Genomic DNA, 18588 nt, shown 5'->3' with positions numbered 1-18588 from the left:
TTAAATCTTTTCTGTGATTTTTTCTTTCACACATGCATTTTACTTTTGTCAAGGTCTCTGTATCCATCTTCTTATTCTTCTCCTATATGGCTGCTTATACGCTGCTGTTGGGTCAGAAACCATATAAGAGGCTTGAGAGAAATGTGGATAAGCTCAGAATGAGCAGTTTCACAGGAAGGGGGTGAGAGGTTCAGTTGTGACTCAGGCTGGATGATCCACAAGACATCTACTGGATCTTCTCTGTGGCCTTTTAAAATTACTGATTCCTGGGTTTAAAACAACTCATCAATGCAGGAGCTAAATGAAGTAAAATTGCAGAGTTTGATTTTCTCATTGCTAGTGCAATGAACATCGTATGCCAAATTAAAAAATTCATAATTCAGTTATATTTTATTATGAAAAAGTGAATTTAATTATGGAAAATACCTTAGCATTGAGGTTAATATTTCTTTTATTTTGCATTCTACTCTATATGACCACTAATTCCATTTTTGCCCAGTCCTCTTAATTCCATTTTCATTTAGGATATGTATCGTGGGAATAGAATATAGTTTGTTAACTTTTTAAAAGGGGCTGTCGGGTCGACCTTGAAGATGTGAAGCAACCACATATTCCCATAGAAAGCTAACCATTTTAGTATGAGTTTTCTGCACGAATGGACTATTCTTTGCATTATTAGATTTTTACACTTACTGCTTTTGATCGTGACTTGGCCTAGATGAAAATGATCTCTTAAGAATTCACTGTGCAGTAGTGGAAGTTAAATCTATTTTTAAATCAACAAGTACTTATTAAAATGTCAACTACCTGCCAGGAACTATTGTTAACACTTTACAAATATTGACTCATTGAATCTTACAACAACGCTTTGGGGTAGATGCTATTATTGAGCCCATTTTACAGATGAGGAAATTGCAGTACAGAGAGGTTAAGTAATTTGATCAAGGTCACACAGCTAATAAATGGCAAAACCAGGTTTGAACACAGACAGTGTAACACTAGGCACTTAACCAAATCCTAGAATTATCTGCAAGGAACAGCAAATTGAAGAGCTTCGTGATCTAGTCTAAAGAAGTTCTCTTAGTATTTTTTTTTAAATTCCCATGATGTTAAGTGTTTTCACCAGTTTCGAAAATAGTGTATTTATTTTAACTATGACACATTAAGTGAACAAACCAAACATGACTGTGTGGTATATGCCTGTGTGTGTGTGCAATGAGACCAAGTAAAATGGAGATTATAGGTTTAAATCTTGTGCTCCTAATATAATTATTTAATCATGTATTTTTAAAAATCACTTCTTAATTTAGTGAAAATGTTGAAGTTATTTGCGTTGTCATTTTTAACAACAGTGTATCCTGGATTATTTTCCTTCTTCCTCTTACTATGTGTTAATTCCTCATTACTTGTCTTTACCACGAATTAGCAGTGGGGGGTAATCAAAATGGTTGAACTTCAAATTAGTCAGTATTGACAAAACTTAGTGGAGCTGGTGAAAGACTCTTCAGTATGAAGTAAACATCACTAGGAAATTTTTAATTTAGAATTCTATTCTGTCTTCTATGTGAAAATATAAGTTAGAGTTTATTTTGTTCATCTTCTGTGTGTGTGTGAGAGAGAGGGAAGGAGGCATACATTTTAATTTTCAAAGTATTTATAACCTTAGTTAATAAAGTGATCACTTGAAAAAATTGCGTTCTAATTTTTCATATAGCTGAAGCAAGATATGGCTTACTGACTTGTAACCATCCCCATTTTTTTTCTGCTTAGCAATTCCACTAAGTTGGCATATAAATAAATAACAGGCTCTGTCACTTTAAAACTTCTTGTTCTGGGCATGCCATTTATTTTGCTAAGCCTATAGCAATGGGAAATATTAATAAAAGCATAATTTACCCTAAAGTGACAGCCTCCTGAGACACAGGAAACCTGCCTTTCTCCTGTCACTGAGAGAAGAAAATACTCAAGGCAAAATTAAAGGCAGTGGACAGAGAGGAAATAAGTAATATTCAGGTGGAAAGCGCACGCACGCGCGCGCGCGCACACACACACGCACTATTTTGTCCTCAGAGAGAAATGGCCGAAAGGATGAGATTACAGACCTAGAGGGGAAAGGAAGCTTGGGCATCAAAGCGTTAAAGAAGTGTGAAATAGAGATTAACACCCACAGGGAACCTGCCTGGTAGAGAAGCTGGGCCAGGAGGTGGGCTTAACAGTCTTCTGAGGAGTCAGGGCTCTGGGCATCTTATCTGAGTCAACCTAGGCTGACGTATTTTCCCGTCTCTCCTTGGAATTCTACATCTGCACATTGCAGATACTATAAGATTTGCCGCAGGTATTTGCTAAATTCTTCAAGATCTTTCATGAAAGGCTGTCTTGTTCCTAGAAGTTTAGAAATGGGTAGTGTGTCTCTTGCAATTTCTTCTAGATCTATCGGTCTAAATCCACTCAACGTTACACTATTCACTATTATTTTATTTAGACATTTCTCATGGTCAGTGATATTTTTTAAAAATTTGAATCTCACTTCCACTATGTTTATACTTAAATGATTCTGATGGTCAGTGACTTTTTAAATGACATTGAATATCACTTTTTACATTTTACTAAATTATTCTTGTGTATCTTAAGTATTTGTTTTGTCAATTTCCAGTTTATGTACTATATGCAGATAGGCTGTAGATGATGATTGTTATAATCTTGCAACAGCTATAAAATTACTTTCCTTGAATTTATATTGTACCAAAAATGATTATAACAACTAAATTCCTCAATAAGAAAAGAGAGGAAGAGGAAGAAAATAAACTGAAGATAATTAGCACGTTTGCTTAATGACCCTTCTTGATTAAATCTAGCTTTGCCCAGGAGCACACAGACAACTACTAGCAAAAACATTTTTCCTAGCTCATTATAGCACACCTTTTATCTGCTTTCTCTTCTTACCTGTATTTGTATAAATGAGAATTTTTTTTTTGAAATAAACATTCCGGGAATATAAATTCTTAACATTTTTTCTAATACCATATTGTGAGATATATTATATTGCCAGAAACTTCAGAAAAATCAGGAGGCCTTGTAGACTAAATTTTTTTTGTCATAAATTAACTTGCCTACATCAGTGTAAATACCACCATAGTATTAAAACTGGATTGCAGGGCAGTTGGTTTCAAGGATTTATTTATTCATTGGCATATCATAGTATAGGTAAAATAAAATTTTCTAGTCTCAAAAGTTATTTAGTCTGATATCAAAAGATTTGTATTGCATATTGATGTTCCTGTGTGTCAAGTTTACTTGGTACCTCTATTTCAAAGATTTTTATCTGCCAAGGAGCTCTTGATGACTGAGGAACTTATTTTATTTACCAACATAACTCCCGAAAATATAAGATATGATGTTTCTGTATAGTAATGAAATCAATTTTATGTGTGATTGGTGGAATCAGACAAGACATTTTGAAATACTAGTTTACTAAAATGTTCATATTTCATTTATTTAGGTTTTATATAAGATTTGATTTGCTTTTATATAACACATTCTGTTTCTGCTTTTTACTAGAATTGAATGCTGTTATCTTTAGCGTGTCTAAATATAGTCCTTATGTATAGAATTTGGTAATTATTCATAAATCTGTTTTCTTTTGCAGATATATTTTGCAAAAGGAACTTAAGGGAAGGAGAAAAATACTTATTACTTTTAGTAAAATATGCGATATTTTAGTAAACTTGAGTTGAATTTTCTAGTATAGTCATAGAGTAAATATTTAAATACACTATGATGGTTATTGAATGCTGAGAATCAAAATTTTGATTCTTCAAGGCCAATTTGCAATGTGAAACCATAGGATCATAATTTACTTTAGAAAATCCAGTTAAAACGTGTGCTGTTGTAAGATGAAAAAAATAAGATCTGAAAATGTTGGATGATTTTTTTTGTTGGATGACAATGCTAGTTGGATCAAATACAATTATTTTTGTGTTAAATATTAACAGTTATCATTAAATCAAAAATCTGACCTCTTCCTTGTTAATTAGCTGTATGAGGCTTGCAGCTAGGCAAATAGATCACACAGGTAAATATGATCCAGCCCCTGACCTCATGGGAGAGAAATAGCACTATTGTCAGGTGTGATGAAGGGTATGGAAAAGGAGTTTTACGAACTTGGAGAAGGAGGCAAATAATCCAGCCTTAGAAATCAGGCCTTGAGTGGTGAGAGAGAGAGAAAGGGAAACCTGGGCTGCATTTTGGACTTTGAATTAGTGGCAAGGACTGGATCTGAATGAAGCGTTAGTTCTCAAACTCTGACATTAGTGGTCTCTCCACTCTATTCCTATGCTTAATGTCAATGAAAATCAAAATATTATCATATGAGATATTTACTAGACCCTTTTTTTCCCAGTTACTTAACATTACAAGCTATTGATGTAAGTGTACAATTTAATTTCAGAATCATAAAAATGTAGATATGTCCTATTTCATCTGATAAATTTACATAAAAGATATAATTGGTTCCTAATGTGTATTTGTGTACAATTTAAATTGATAACTCTATGAGGTTTTGCTTGTTTGTTTTGTTTTTCCCTTATGGACTCCTTTTATTATTCATTTGTTGAGAAATAAAAATTTGGATAAAAAGCTATTTTATTAGAATTTAAAACATTTAGAAAAATAAAACAAGTTATATACCTGCTCCAAATATTTGCTCTTAGCAAACGGCCAATATTAAAAAAAAAAATTCATGAGAATTCTTCCAAGTTTAGGGAGCCAGTGTCATGAGTTTTTAGAATCCAAATCTTAAATGAATTCTTCTTATAAGACAGCCTATCTATTAGACTTTCTATGTTATTTGTATCTGAATAGGATCGTAACAAGATAGAAATCAATCTAATTTTGTTGAATTGAAAAATTTACACACACACACCCACATACCTCGTATCTACAACTTACACAGTCCATATTAACAAGTAGTTACTTACACAAGTAAAGTTACTTAAGATTATTTTTCATTTATTATTATAATAAATAACTCATGCCTTTTGTATGTATTAACTATTTCATATATATGAAAGAAAAGATTTCTGAATGTGAAAAAAATATATTTGGAAGAAAGTTAGACTGCTTTTTGATTCCTAATAAATTCATACTGGAACATATACCTTTTTTGATGAGACCCTGTATCCAAAAAGTGCTATATGATATATATATATATATCATATATTATATATGATATTAACTAAATAATCCATGCAAAATATCTAGTAGAGTGCTTGGCACACAGTTATACTCAATAAGTATTAACTAATCTTTTGTTATCATTTTCATCATTACCTTCTAAACATAAAAATATCAGTAATACTATACTTGTAAATATATAATGTATATATTTTGGTGGAAGATGATAATGGCTGTTTTATTTTTCTCTATATCCCATATTTTCCTAAATTTTCATGACATAAAATTTATATTTAGCAATGGTTCTTTCATTAATACATACCCTTTAATTGATATTAATATGGACAGATTTAAAATCTATGAATGTTTATCAGTGTCTTTGACTCTTTCCTTCTTGAATGCCACATTCAAGTTGGGACCAATTCTCAATTATCTGTAGCAATGGACCAGATCTCTACAATGAGAATATTTACAAGAAAGGCACAAATCCTTTCTTAACTGTGGTAATAGTCCTTAAATTTAAGGGAGACTGTGACAACAATTAGGACTTTCCAGTTGACATGAGTTTAATGGCATTTTTAAAGGCCCCAGAGTTATTGAGAGCTTGTTTTCACAGAATTGCAGATTCCAGCATGGCTGTGTCCTAGTGTGAAAAGCAGGGCACTGAGGAGGAGCCAGATACAAAATGACCTTAGAAAACAAAGATTTTGTACATGATCCTGAGAGCAGCAGGGACCAACTGAAGGTTGTAAGTGACAAGCAATTTAGTAATTAAGTGTCACTTAAGCAATTAAGTGACAAGATTAGATTTTCCATTTAGGAAAGTTATTTTGGCTATCATGGCAAGGATCCCAGTAGGTAGATTATTATAGTCATTTGCAGGAAAAATGAGGAAGGCAAGGATTAAAGTGGTGACTGTAAAGATAGAGTAGAAACATGCTAGCTGCTTAGAACAGTTATATCTGGAGTGAAGTAGATGCAGTGGGTTTAGGTGATCTCAGGTTTCTAGCTTGAGTAGTGTAGTGGATATGTCCTATATGAGAGAGCAAAAAGGATATGGAACATATTGGAGCATATGGAAGAATTAAATACCCTCAGTTTTGGATATCATGTCTCTCATATCTCAGAACAAGATTGCATATTCTCTTGCACAACTTTTGCAGATAGTATTAGTCTTATATTTCTACAGAGCCTGGTGGTTTCCAGAGTGCTTTCACATGTGCTAGCTCATCTCCTTCATGAGATTCTATGAGAAAAGGAGGAGAGAATGCTCCCTATCCACTTACTTGTAGACATCAAGGCTCAGAGATCAAAACACATACACACTGGCATGTCTAGAACTAAAGTCAAAGTAATTGTACTGTAATCAACAAGAATATATTTGGGTCAGAAAGAAAGCTTACTTGAAGAGAATGTAGCAAGATTTACAAGGATCTTCTCTAGTCTTCATAGGAAAATAAAAGAAAAAATATGCTTAAAATTTTGCTAATCTTGCTGAGAAACCCAAAGAGCACTTTCCACCAAAAAGCAGTGCACAGCAGGTAAGTGCTATGATGATATTTGCTCAAAGAGTTTAAAAGTTGTTAAAAGGAGGCTCACACCAGGATCTTACATGTCAATTTTCTGCATGCATTTTATAAGTGAATTAGAAATGCTGTAAGTAGTGTATTTTGCAGTGAAAAATCTGACACAGGGTCATCCTCAATGATGTGAAAGCAACCTCAGGAAAAGGCTTTAAAAAAAATAAGATTAGTAAATTATTTTATGTTCATCAGCTGGAAATCATATTTATGTATCAATGGGGATTTTTAATGCAACTACTGAATTTAAAATCCATACATTTCCCAGTGGTTTATTTCTGAAAGAACTTTGAGGACTATAATTTAAGCTAAGATGGAATGAAATAATCCTGAATTTGGCATTTAACAAAAATGCAACCTAAGTGTCCATCGACAGATGAATGGATAAAGAAGATGTGGCACATATATACAGTGGAATATTACTCAGCCATAAAAAGAAATGAAATTGAGTTATTTGTAGTGAGGTGGATGGACCTAGAGTCTGTCATACAGAGTGAAGTAAGTCAGAAAGAGAAAAACGAATACCGTATGCTAACACATATATAAGGAATCTAAAAAAAAAAAATGGTCATGAAGAACCTAGGGGCAGGACAGGAATAAAGACGCAGACCTACTAGAGAATGGACTTGAGGACATGGGGAGGGGGAAGGGTAAGCTGGGACAAAGTGAGAGAGTGGCATGGACTTATATACACTACCAAATGTAAAACCGATAGCTAGTGGGAAGCAGCTGCATAGCACAGGGAGATCAACTCGGTGCTCTGCGACCACCTAGAGGGGTGGGATAGGGAGGGTGGGAGGGAGGGAGACGCAAGAGGGAGGAGATATGGGAACATATGTATATGTATAGCTGATTCACTTTGTTATAAAGCAGAAACTAACACACCATCATAAAGCAATTATACTCCAATAAAGATGTTAAAAAAATGCATCAAATGACAAGTTAAAAAATCACTGTATCGAATGATATATACACTATACATACTTTCAGAGTATATCTCTATTGCAGAACTGGCTGGAGGAGTAGGCAAGTTTGAAGAATAAGCAATGGGTGGCCTTTTGCATCTGTCAGATGCAGACTTAGACTCCAGTCTCAGATCTTCCCACGTCTGGCTTTGTATCCTTGGCATGTGGTTCACTTTGTTGACCTCTGTTCTTTACTTGTAAAGTAGGCATAGTGATATATACTTTATATGGTTTTAAGAGGATTACATATTGAGGGGCAAGTACTAAAGTCAGGCACTACTTAGGTGCATATGAGGCTTTAGTGAATAAACAAGGATACCTGCCCTCCTGGAGATCTTGTACCTTAAGAGCTCCATAAAGTGTGTCTAGCGTGAAGGCTTAATACATTTTATTTGTGAATAAGAGGTTATAAAGATTTAGCCAATCTGTGTTTACTTTTATGGAGGGAAACAGTTATTTTCCCTCTTCCAATTAATCTGTATCTTCCAATTAATTTTTTTCTGGATGCAAGTACAAGACTAAAGACATCATATTTTTCCTTCTGGGCAGTCTGCTTTCATACTAAACACTGACAGTGTCCTTGTTTTTTAAGGGTAAAATAATTTTCAAATCCCTCAGTTTTCAAATAGGATAAGGATTTTCATTATTATAGGTCAATAGTATTACATTGATCCAATCACCACTTCAGATTTAAAGAAACATTTCATGCTCAAAAAACCCAATTGACTTTAAATTACTTATTATCATAGGTATTTTCACATCTGTTCCAAGTGTTGCCTTATCCCTTTCTAGAACCCAGCTCATATAAAAATTTCATGATGATAATGACTGGACTTCTGCATTTGAAATATGTGGAGTCAATTGGAAAAATAGACTATTAATTTCAGATGATATTTTTGGATCTATATTCATGGGCTGCTCCCTGATTTTCTGGAGAAATCAGTGGTATTAGACATGACAGTAAGGAGCTGAAGAGAGCTAAATAACTTCAAAATATACTGTAAGCTGTATGCCGTTTTTGTTTAAATATTTGTTTTTTCTTTTTGTTTTGCTTCATATGGATATTATAGACATTTTCCTTGTTTGCCTTGTGTTGACAACTATTACGAAGTTTGTGTAGCACAGATTAAGCTTTTTAAAGTAAACCCAAGGTATATAGATAAAATACATTTGCTGGACATCAGTACAGATATCATGGACATTAAAAGCGTAATGAAGGAATACTGTGAACAACTCTATACCCACAAATTTGATAACATAGATGAAATGGACCAATTCCTTAAAGACACAATTTGCCAAAACTCACACAAAGAGAAAATAGAAAACCTGAATGGGCCTATGTCTATAAGAGAAATTGAATCAATAATTGTTCCTTCAAAACAGAAAGCATCAGGCCCAGATGGGTTCACTGATGAATTCTACTAAACATTTAAGGAAGATAGTATACCGATTTTCTACTGTCTCTTTCAGAAGACAGAAGCAGAGACAATACTTCCAAATTCATAATGTGAAGCCAGCATCACTCTACTACCAAAACCAAAGACACTATAAGAAAACTATAGACCGATATCTTTCATGAACGTAGATGTGAAAATCCTCAACAAAATATTAGGAAATCAAATCCTACAATGTGTAAAGAATTACATACCACAACCAAGTAGGATTTAGCCCAGATATGCAAGAATGCTTCAACATTTGAAAATCAGTTAAAGTAATCCATCAAATTAACAGGCTAAAGAAGAAACACATGATCATATCAATAGATGCAGTAAAAGCATTTAACAAATCCAACACCCATTCATGATTAAAAACTCTCAGCAAAGTTGGAATAGAGGAGAACTTCCTCAGCTTGATAAAGAACATCTACAAAATCCTACAGCTAACATCGTACTTGATGTTGTAAAATTCGGAACAAGACCAAGATGCCCCCCTCTCATCTTTTCTCAGCATCTTACTGGAAATTCTATCTAACGAAATGAGATAAGGGAAACAAAAGGTGTACAGACTGGGAAGGAAGAAATAAAACTGTCTTTGTTTGCAGATGACAGGATTGTCTATATAGAATTTCTAAAAGAAATGACCAAAAAAAAAAAAAAAACCTCCTAGAACTAATAAGCAACTATAGCAAGGTTGTAGGATACAAGGTTAATATACAAGTCTATATACCAACAATGAACAAATAGAATTTGAAATTAAAAACAATACCATTTACCTTTGCACCCCCCAAAATGAAATATTTAGGTGTAAATCTAACAATATGTACATCTATGTGAGGAAAACTATATAAAACTGAAATAAATCAAAGAACCAAATAAATGGAGAAATATTGAATGTTCATAGCTAGAAAGACTCAATATTGTCAAAAAATGATTTCTTCCAAACCTGATTTATATATTCAAAGTAATCTCAATAAAAACCCAGCAAGTAATTTTTTGAACATCAACAAACTGCTTTTAAAGTTTATATAGAAAGACAAAAGACCCAGGATAGTCAACCTAACATTGAAAGAGAACAAAGTCAGAGGACTGATACTTACTTTAAGATTACATTAGAGCTATAGTAACCATGACAGCAAGATATTAGTGAAAGAATAGAGAAATAGATCAATAGAACATAAGAGACAGCCCCAAAATAGACCCACATAAATACAGTAACTGATCTTTAATAAGGGAGCAAAGGAAGTTCAATCGGGAAAAAAAAAAAAAAAATATATATATATATATATATGTTTAACAAATGGAACAACAGGACATCACATGCAAAAAAAGTAAATCTAGATACAGACCTTACACTCTCCACAAAAAGTAACCTAAAATAGATCACAGACTCAAATTATAACATAAAACTATTAAACTCCTAGAAGATAACATAAGAGGAAATCTAGACCTTGGAATAGTTAACTTTTTAGAAACAATATCTAAGGTAAGATCCATGAAAAAATTATTGAGAAGCAGGACATGATTAAAATTAAAAATAATTTTTTTTAACTTTTGCTTTGTGAAAGATATTATGGTCAAAATAAGACAGGCTACAGACTGGGAGAAAATATTTGTAAAATACATACCTGATGAAGTACTGTTATCCAGCATATAAGAAGAACTCTTAAAACTCAACAACGAAATGAAAACCTTGATAAAAAAACCAGCCAAAGGTCTTAAAAGACATTTCACTAAAGAAGAGTATACTCTTGGTAAATAAGCACATGCAAGATGGTCCACATCGTATGTCATCAGGGAAATGCAAATTAAAACAACAGCGAAGTACAACTACACTTCTATTAGAATGCCCAAAATGTGGACCTCTGACACCACCAAATGCTGGTTGGGATGTGGAACAACAGGAACTCTAATTCAGTCCTTCCGTGAATGCAAAATGGTATGACAACTTTGGAAGACAATTTGTCAGTTTCTTACAAGGCTAAATATACTTGAATCAATAAGATCCAGCAGTTGTGCCCCTTGGTATTTACCCAAAGAAGTTGAAAATGTGTGTACACACAGAAAACTGCACATGGATATTTATAGCAGGTTTATTCATAATTGTCAAAACTTGGAAGCAACCAAGATGTGTTTCAGTAGGTGAATTGATAAACTGTGGTACCTCTAGATAATTTATTATTCAGTGTTAATAGAAATGAGCTATCAAGCCATGAAAAGACAGGAAGAAACCTTAAATGTGTATTACTAAGTGAAAGAAGCCTATCAGAAATACTGTGAACTGTATGACATTTCTGAAAACGGCAAAACCATGGAGACAGTAAAAAGATCAGTAGTTACCAGGGGTTGGGGGAAGGGAGGGATGAACAGGCAGAGCACAGAGGATTTTCAGGGCAGTGAAACTATTCTGTGTGATACTATAGTGGTGGAGACATGACATTATACATTTGTCCAAATGGATAGAATGTCCAACACCAAGAGTGAACCCTAATGTAAACCATAGACTTTGGGTGATAATGATGTATAATTTGTCAGTGTGGGTTCAGTGATTGTAACAAGTGTACCACTGTGGCTGGGGATGTTGATAATGGGGGAGGTGTGGGTGTGTGGGAGCAGGGAAGATATGGGAACTCTGTATTTTCAGTTCAGTTTGGCTGTGAATCTAAAACTGCTCTAAAAAATAATGTATTAAAAAAAGAAAGAAACACAACTGCTTCTGTAATAGTAGTAAGCGAGCTTCACATAAAAATCAGTATGCTGTATTTACCTTGAGTATCTTAACCAAATTAGCATACCTTATTAGTAGCAGTAGACAGGAATAGTTGGCATATAACTTCCTTTGGGGGAAAATGTTTTAGCTATACTCTGAGATCATACACGGCTGAGAATGTTAGTTAATACTCTTTGAAGATTTTATTACAGTGGAACCCATTTAATTCTCATATCCCAGTGGAATCCAATACTGTGCAGCTTAAGTATTTACTGCAATTATTAGACAGTGCTTATTATTATGTGCAGTCTCAGTTTTGCTTTCCGATTTCTTTCAGAGTAAGCAGTATACATTAGAGTCACACATCTGTAAAAGCAGTTATGGCAAAGCAGGCGAGTAACATAAAGTTGCCGAAGGTCTGTATGGCACAAAAATGTGTCCTGCAGAGAAGTAAATTCAGTTATTTGCAGAAGACAGTCTTTCAGATGTCTCTGCTACAGATAGCAATTCAAAACATTGACAAGTAGCTCAACGTAAGGAAGTGGAAAATTGACAATGATCTTAGAATTATATTTACCAGTCTAGTCACTTGTTAGCTCACCTGCTACCAGTTTGGTAACTAAAAAGCTTTTTACTGTTCCTAAAAAAATGATTTAACACACCTGTTCAATACAGTCATCTTCGGTACCATTGTTTTCTGTAGCAAATAAAGGAATCTGATCAGAACAGAAATTCAGGAAATACTCACTCGATTTAATGATTTAAGCAGAATCCATACGGAGAAAACGATATTGATGTGTTGATTGGCTGATACGATAGTGAGTTGGCTTACATTATTTATTACCATTTATTTGTGTTTAGCAAAAGCATATAGTAAGATTCCAATGCTAAAACCTTCTGACCTCACATGTATAATATTCTTTAGTTGATAAAATTTACAAATACTTATCTAATTACATTATTTTTCTATTTTGTTCCTTAGCATTAGAAAACTTCATTTTCATATGACTTCATTTTAGTATAATGGTGGGAAATGTTGCTACAGATATTACCTGTAGGACTTTTGCAAATACAGGACTTTAATCTCTTGAAAAATATTCTCTACTTCCTTAAGAAATGTAAAATGATGGTGAAAATGGTTGGAGTTATCTATGATATCATGATTTTCATTGAGTATAAAACAAAGTCAATCACCCTTGACTTCCTCGATACGTATAATCTATTTCGGGACCAATTTCTTTTGGCACCCAGGTTAGTTACTCTCAAGTTAACTGGTAACGTGCACTATGCTTGATTAAATGTGGTGCGTAGTTGTAGCCTGCTTCTTCAAAATGGGCTATCTATAATGATATGAATTACCTTGAAGTCACCATTGACTGCCAATGCTAATACAGAGGGACAGAATTAATTTCAGGTAATTTTTATTATAAAATGAATGGTGTATTTTTTATGCTGAATTTTAGCAGAAATATAGGTTGTTTAACTATTTGGTTCGATAAGTAGAAATGAAAGAAGTGATGGATAAGCTTTCATAAGAAATGTGTAAACTCCCATTTGAAATGGAGAGTATTTTTTAAAATGCCCATGACATACTCTGTGTTGAGCTAATGAAATTAGTAACTTACGTACTTATTGTACAATTGTTAAGTTAGTGACAAAATCAAATAGAGGTAGGGTGTTATCACTCATGGAAAGTATTCAGGGGGAGCTACATAACAAGTTAGATCATTTGACGGTTGTCTTATCTTCCTTTATTCATCAGTTCTACTCAAAAGGCATTTACTGAGCACTTAATCTGAATAAGCCACCGTTCCACCTAGCAAATTAGTGCCGGTACTGGGAGTGGACCTGAGAGTTGTAGTCTGCCCCATCAAGTTGTTTAGCATCTCGTAACTCAGTCAACATTCTAGGGTCCCTACTGGCAGACATTGATCTCTCTTGCTTTTAGTTTGTTCTGTGTCTTTATAATCTGTTCTTAGCTCTTTCATTACAGTTACCGTTTTAACCCAGACCCCATGTTCCACTATATTGAAGCACTACTAGTTCACCAGTAGGTCATACATTTCTCTTTCTCTATGTTCTTGTTTAGGTGGTTCCCTCTCTCTAGAATATATTCCTGCTTCCTTCTCTATACACCCAAATCAAGGCACAGGACGATCAAGAAGAACTCTACAAAGAATTCCCTAATACCAGCTGCCTGCTTTTCTCCCCTAGAAAAAAGAGAGTGGCCATTTATCTGGGTTCCCGTATGACTTCATTCATACACATTTAGCCCATTCCATGATCATAAATAAAACATATTAGCTATGTACTAACTGTCAGCCACTAGAGTTATTTTGCCTAATTATCAGTATCACCTTACGAAGTTAACACTCTTATCTCCTTTTTATGCATGAGAAAGCTGAATTACACAAAAGTTGGTCTAAGTTTTCCAGTTTTACTCAGCTCTTAAAGTGGCTAAGTCATTATTCAACCACGAGAGTTTGCTTTCAGAATCGGCCTTCTTAACCAGTATTCTGTGCATCTACAAACTGTATTATAGGTAGTTACATATGTATACTCCTTTACACCTTTCTTTCCCCACTTCAATATTGATTTTCTTAAGTTCAGAGACTGTATTTATATCCCTGCTATTCAAAATATACTAACCAGTATTTAATAGATGCTTTGTAAATACTTGCAGAATGGTTGTCAAATAGGCAAGCTACAAGTGTGCCATATCTTATAAGGTTGCTTTAGTAATCTTGTTCTCAGAAATTTATAGAAGTTTTGCTTTTGCCTTCAGCTCTTCTAAACAGAAAATTTAGCTGTTAAAGTTTTGGTATGAGCACAGAGAAGGAGTCAGAGGATCTTTAATCTGAAAGAAAATGGCTTCAGGATAGTAAATACTCACGGCAAAAAATTAGCATGTGTGTGGTGGGGCATAAACTTTCTGACTGCAATAATTTTCATATAATGGGATAACAGTTATAAGAAGCTATAACACCTCTTGTGTAACTTAATAATGTAGCTTTGGCCCTGTCCCAGGTGGTCTGAAAATTGTCCATCAAGAAGCAGGAATCAGATTAAGTGACCATTGCTCTGGTGGTTGAGACCAGAGCTTCCAAATCAGCATCTTTTCAAATCTAAGCTCTATTGTGTATTCAGAAAGCCACTTAACTTCCGTGAGCCAGGACCTGCCACTTACTAACTATGCAAATTACTTAATTCTCTTCACCTCAGTGAAACCAGGATAAAGGTACAGCCTACTTCAGGGGGATTTTTTAAGATTAAGTCACAGGACACTTATAAAGTACTCAGCTTATTGCCTGCACCTATTACTTACTGAACTATAATACTTATTCAGTGTATTTACCTGTTAAAATATAAATAATAATATGTACCTCATAGAGTTATTTGAAGAATTAAGTGAGACAATGAACATTAGACATATAAGACTACGCCTGGCACGTAAGCTATAAGCAAATTATATTATCAGATAAACATTCATAAGTTCTTCCAATTGCACACTCCTTTAAATCTGAGTCATAACAATTTGATAGCCTATTACATTTTATATACACTTTTGAACTGAAAATTAGTATAGCACATTATTATGATTGTTGATATGGTCTTATGTGACCAAAACTCAAAGTAAAAAGGCAAACAAATTGGATGTGAAATAAACATTAAATTCATTTTAAGTGGAACCTAAGCAAAGCATTGTGAAGTCTAAGGAAGCTGTATGCTACATTAAAGTATGGAGACTGCATTATAATCCACTGGACCAAATGAGTAACCCAAGGCTGTGAATTAGGTAGATTATTAAAGCAGGGACATAAACACTTGAGGTCCTATCTGGAAAATGTGAGATATGATGGCACAAATATTCCTAAAATGATAAAATCCAGTTTATCCATATGTTTGCATCCATATGGTTATCTTAAAGAATGTGAATGTTTAAGTAAAAGAGATGAGATTTGAAAAAAAAAATTAGTAGAACTACCTATATAAATAATGGGAAAACTGAGTTATATATACATACATATCTGTGTGTGTGTGTATATATATATATATATATATATACACATATATATGTGTGTGTGTGTATATATATAGTGTCTGAACATTGGTTTTCCATCAAAGACATGGGGAATCTGAAAATATATTTTTTTTCGACAAATTGGCTGAATGTTTAGAATAGAATGTCATCAAATTCTGAATCATTTAGTGTAAGCCAGTCACCTGCTCTCTCACAGAAGGAGTGCCTGGCTGAAGCATTGTTTCCCCCGCTAAGTATTTTCCCGTACTTGAGCCTCACTTCAGTAATCCATTTACTATTAGGTTACTGCCTCTCACAAATAATGTTTACATCACGTCAATTATTTTCTGTGGTTTCCTTTTTCATGTACATTGAAGTCCATCTTTTCTGTCTTTTACACTTTCTCTCCCTTACTCTTTCCCATCTCACAGCCAAGTCTTCCATTCCTTCTCACCTTACACCTTCTGCTTCAGTCAACGATTTCACATGCTATCTTCTTCAGGGCATCTTATTCCCTTCCACCTAACACTGTTCATATGTTTGCATTTTAATTTTCCTAGTGCTGTGTGCTTTGTTAATCTTAAAATCATCATCTTTTGGGGCTTCCCTGGTGGCGCAGTGGTTGAGAGTCCGCCTGCCGATGCAGGGGACACGGGTTCGTGCTCTGGTCCGGGAAGATCCCACATGCCGCGGAACGGCTAGGCCCGTGAGCCATGGCCGCTGAGCCTGCGCATCCGGAGCCTGTGCTCTGCAACGGGAGAGGCCACAACAGTGAGAGGCTTGCGTACCGCAAAAAAAAGTAAAAAAAAAAAATCATCATCTTTTGCTTTTTAAATAATTGAGTGTTCTTCAGGTCTCCCTGCAACATGCCCTTTCACCCCAAGTACTTTTTAAAGGGATCCAAATAGCATTTACAAACTTTAAATTTTGATTGCCCACATTTTTTTATGTCTTGCCTAAGGTGTGAGAAATTGAGAAGAACATCTTTGTGGTTGGTTTCATCTCCAGACATAGTGAGAACATGCAGAGATCATCAGAGGTTAGAAAATAAATAAGGAACAATTTTCTGTAAAATATTTTAATGATCATTATAATTTACCATCTTTTATACTCTCTTTGCTGCTGATTTTCAAAAGGATTTAAGGGCAATATTAAAAAGATTTTTTTCTGTGGTCCTTCCCTTTATGGAATACTATGTTAGATTTTTAAAAGAATTACATTACTGTAGATTCTGCTACTACATAACTGTCTTATTCAAGCTTACATTAATCAACTTTAAAGTGACCTTGAGTAAGCTTAATTAACCTCTTTTGGTCTCACTTTTTTCCTGATCGGGTTGGATGATATTTAAACTCCTTTCTAGCTCTCACATTTTGAGGCTATTTAAATAAAATTCTTTCTGCATGTGGAGTTCATCTCAGTTCCACCAGTCTACATATTCTTGGTGTACCAGAGTGAGTTATCAAGAACTAGAACTGAAAAAACTCACCTGAATAGGGTTAATCTCAGTAGTAAAACTATTAACTATTTCCACGTCATCAACCTCTATTGTCTTTAGCACTTTGGCTTGATTAAAGATTCCTCCCCTCACTGATTTTTCTGTCTATTTAATCCACTTACATTTGCATCATTTTGTTTTCTTTTATCTTTACTGCTTTAGGCTTCTTGCCAGTATGAATTTTAAAGTCTTACAGTCCCTAATTCTCATCTGCTTAAATGTTATAAATGTTATGCAGATCTTAGCTGCATGATTCTCTCTGGGCATTTTTTAAAATTTTACTTAAAACCATGAAACTCCACTCCCTTCAAAGCTACAAATTCAAGGGTGATTTGGTGTAAATGCTGTGGAAACATGGATGGATATAAGACTAGAAAAATACACGTACTGTCCTAGGTCGAGAGAAATCTGATCTGTGTGCACAGCTTCAGAAAAGCAGCTTATTGCTGTAATGATGCTGCCCAAAAAGTTGGGGTAAATATAATACTGTCAGTGTAGAGCTCTAAAGGCACACTACCTAGGTTCATGTCCAGTATTCGCTGCTCACTAGCTTTGTGACCTTGAGCACGATGCTTAACCTCTATCTCATAGGATTGTTATGAGGGTTAAATAAAGTGACATATGGTAAAGCAACTGAAGTTGCACCTTTTTACATGGTACACAGTCAGCCTCTAACAAATGTTAGCTTATTATTATTATTAACATACTCAAAGATATTTTTAGAGTAATCCTTTATGTAGACAGTGAGGGGAAGATAGCATCCTTATTTCCCTGAGAGCCAGAAATATGTATTCTTTGGCATACCTGTCTAATACATGAGTTTAAATAAATGAAGTTTCATGTACATATTTCTATCAAAATTTATAAAATGGGAATATTAATTATATTATTTCCCTTAGTATATAAGTACCCTAAAGAACAGTGAGATGCAAAACCATATAAAGGAGACTACTGTAGCTAATAAGATGAGAACGCCGGCAGCCTCACTCCTGCTGTGTTGCGTAAGGCACCTCACGGAACATAGCACAAGGAAAGAACATGAAGGAAAATGATTGTTTTTAGCATCATCTGTTTTCTTGAGATTTTCTTTGTCTAAAAGAAAGAAATTGAAGTACAGAAATCGGTGTTCATGTGATTTTAAGGGCCTGACTTTAACTGAGAAGCAAGTCATTTGATACATAGAACTGGGCTTTGTCTTTCTCATGC

At 34.3% G+C, this 18588-nt stretch overlaps 1 protein-coding gene across 1 annotated transcript in view; it reads left to right on the top strand.

Moving 5' to 3' along the window:
• The window catches only part of NKAIN2 (sodium/potassium transporting ATPase interacting 2), a 1007037-nt gene that overhangs the window by 269557 nt on the left and 718892 nt on the right, over positions 1-18588 (top strand). The gene's annotated exons all lie outside the window — the stretch shown is intronic.

This window comes from Phocoena sinus, chromosome 12, assembly GCF_008692025.1.
Source record: "Phocoena sinus isolate mPhoSin1 chromosome 12, mPhoSin1.pri, whole genome shotgun sequence".
Classification (NCBI taxonomy): Eukaryota; Metazoa; Chordata; class Mammalia; order Artiodactyla; family Phocoenidae; genus Phocoena; species Phocoena sinus.
Note: the sequence above shows the minus strand (reverse complement) of the source record. Positions and strands in the feature narration are given on the sequence as shown.